Below are 3380 nucleotides of genomic sequence, written 5' to 3'. Positions count from 1 at the left end.
CTATTGTTTTTTAATAAGGAAGAATTTATGTCATTCACTAAATCCTTTTAATATAAAATACCGTTTAGATAAAATAAATAAAGTAGAACATGAAAGTAAAGGTCTATTTAGTACATTACAAAATAACTAATGAGTATAAAATGATAGGTCAGAAAATTGTAGATTTAATGAGAAAGTATAATTGAGCTAGATTTTTAAAAATTTAGTTTTGAAATCTTCAGTTTGTACATCCATATTTTTTAACTATTGGTTATAGGCTAATGAAAAATAATATAGGTGTCCACGTCCGGTGTGGAAGGGTTCCTAATATAGAGGTTCAAGTGCATTAAATATATTTCTTGTTGGCCGGGATCTTAACAAAATTGTCCACTCAGAGAGGTTTCCGTTATACTGGGATGTCTTTTAAGAGAAGTTCATATTATCACACTAAGGTTAAATAATTTATAAGTTAGAAACACTCCCGATTATATATTGAAATTAAAACTGAAAGCAGATAAAGGACTGAGAACTGGCTTCATCACATCTAAATCAGGTTCTTGGCTGATCCCCTAAAGGTGGAATATATAAGTCGGCTGCCAATAACTGAGCCGGCATCTGTCGCTAACGGTGCAGTTGCACATTGGTATTCATTATGTCGAGGCTCGAACCCACGCACTATGGGCACAATGAAGGATAATCATCAAAGGTAAATAGGACGCGATAATTATTCCTTTTCGGTTTGTTTTGACGGCTGTTAACAGAGCCTCTGTATCTCATTTAGCTCCAGAAAGCCTTTTAAATTTTTTTTTAAATTCAGGTGAGTTTCGTAAAATGCATCGTATGCATTTTTCCGTGAATCATATATTTCAATACTGTGTCGTTGGCCATACATTGGTAGCACTCCAATAAAAGTTTTTTTTACATGCCTTGGATCCTCATGTTCATAATTGCATTACCTATGATTTGAACATGTTAATACATAAAATAGCTAGCTAGTACTAGACTTAAGCTTAGTAAGCTTATTAATAATAAATATGACTTTTTAATAATTGACTGTTGGAATAGGTTTTGAACTTAGAATAAAGAAAATGACCTGGGCAGAATAGCCTGCAATTGTAAATTAATGTGAGGAGGAGTTTTGTATTGAAGGTATGTTATATTATATAGTGAATAATGATGTTGTAAATGTTTAAAAAAGAAGATATAATATAAGCTGTTAAATGTTTAGATGTCCTTGAAGATGGCTAGAAAGGCCGAAACGTTGGACTAATGAAAAAATAAAGTGTCAAGACAGAATTGGATACTAATTTTTAATTTATTTAATAAATAATTACCTTGTCTCAAAAATTTTTGAAATAATATAATTAAAATAGTTTTTATTGATTACATTAATATTTATAGAAAATGCACTTTAAAAAAACAACACCTTTTTAATAATATTTGTATAGAAATTCACAACATTAAAATACATCTAGTAAATGTAATGTGTTTTCTACTACAATGATACAGACTTGTGGAGAAGCTATTCATGAGTAGCACTCTAATAAAATTTGTATATTAGAAGATCTTGAGGCCATCTTCTTTTCAGGTGCTTCGGAAGAATGTCAGATATAGTAGTGGGTGCAAGATTAAGAACTAGTAGCTATGGGTGGTTAGAGAGTTTATCATGTAATGATTGATATCTGGTCTGAGCTTAATCTCGGCTACATATGAAACACTAAGGTCTTTATGGATGATTTTATTTGTGATGAAGCAAAAAGAATCGAGAATTTTGAATTGTTAGGAATGGATACGAGAGGAATTCAGTTCCAAATCTCACGTCCGAATTCCAAACAGACATAATTATAGTCACATGGCCGGAATTAGCGAGAAGTAGAGAAGGAGAGGTGCCTTCCCCCCAGAAATACATAAAAATTATTAATTTAATACAAATAAATTTTTTTTCAAGCAAATCTTTGTAACAACTCATAAAGGACTGCTTTAGTATTGTATATAATTTTCTTAAAATTTTGGTTTCATTCCGTTTTCCCTGCTGAAATGTCACAAATAAATTGTACAAATATTTTTTTATTAAAATGAAGTAAAATTTCTTTTCACATGCCTTGGATCCTCATGTTCATAATTGCATTACCTATGATTTGAACATGTTAATACATAAAATAGCTAGCTAGTACTAGACTTAAGCTTAGTAAGCTTATTAATAATAAATATGACTTTTTAATAATTGACTGTTGGAATAGGTTTTGAAATTAGAATAAAGAAAATGACCTGGGCAGAATAGCCTGCAATGGAAATTGTAAATTAATGTGAGGAGGAGTTTTGTATTGAAGGTATGTTATATTATATAGTGAATAATGATGTTGTTGTAAATGTTTAAGAATGAAGATATAATATAAGCTGTTAAATATTTAGATGTCCTCACGTCCGAATTCCAAACAGACATAATTATAGTCACATGGCCGGAATTAGCGAGAAGTAGAGAAGGAGAGGTGCCTTCCCCCCAGAAATATATAAAAATTATTAATTTAATACAAATAATTTTTTTTCTCAAGCAAATCATTGTAACAACTCATAAAGGACTGCTATAGTATTGTATATAATTTTCTTAAAATTTTGGTTTCATTCCGTTTTCCCTGCTGAAATGTCACAAATAAATTGTACAAATATTTTTTTATTAAAATGAAATGTAAAATTCGTTGATTGCAATTGTAAAACTGTTGACAGTAATATTTTTCTTTTAAAAATTGATAATAGGCATAAGAGCCCGAAACGTTGTTATATAAAAAAAAGAGGAATAAAGTCCTGAAAAGAATAAAGTTTATAAAACTCCAAATATATCGGGTAGATGAGATTTTAAAGTAAGGAACTTACTTTAGGAAATTAGACTGCTCTGATGGAAAAATCTTTAATTATCTAAAAATAAAAAACAAAAATAATTTTTAAGGTTATTAGGAGGAGTGCTCCATGGGTGGTCTGTATTATACTTAATAATCGTTTTTAATTTTAGGGAATCATAAAAAGATTTATAGATGATTGTTTTATAAATTCTGTCTTTTAAATTTTAAATTTCTTTGTTAAACATACAAAAGCAATAAAAATGACGTAGTTGTTATTAATTGCTTCAGCTGCAGGCCGTCTTCCTAACTCGATGAATATTTAATATTAATTAAGTTATAAAACTGCTTGGATATTCAATGAATTTAATTTAATAGAACCCGTATTGTGATTAATGTGTCGAATAGAAAGGACGGTAGCAGCCCGAGAGCTTGATGTTTTTTAGAAGTTACACAATGTTGTCTTATTGTATTGAAGAAGTTTGTCGGGGGGTGCGGTCAGCAAAGAACAACATAAATAAACAAAACCATATTTATTTATTTTATGCCGACGTTTCGACCTGAGTT

Source organism: Halyomorpha halys, unplaced genomic scaffold (assembly GCF_000696795.3).
Source record: "Halyomorpha halys isolate HHAL.00 unplaced genomic scaffold, Hhal_1.1 Scaffold76.1, whole genome shotgun sequence".
Lineage (NCBI taxonomy): Eukaryota > Metazoa > Arthropoda > Insecta > Hemiptera > Pentatomidae > Halyomorpha > Halyomorpha halys.
The sequence above is the reverse complement of the archived record's forward strand: the minus strand, read 5'-3'. Positions refer to the sequence as shown.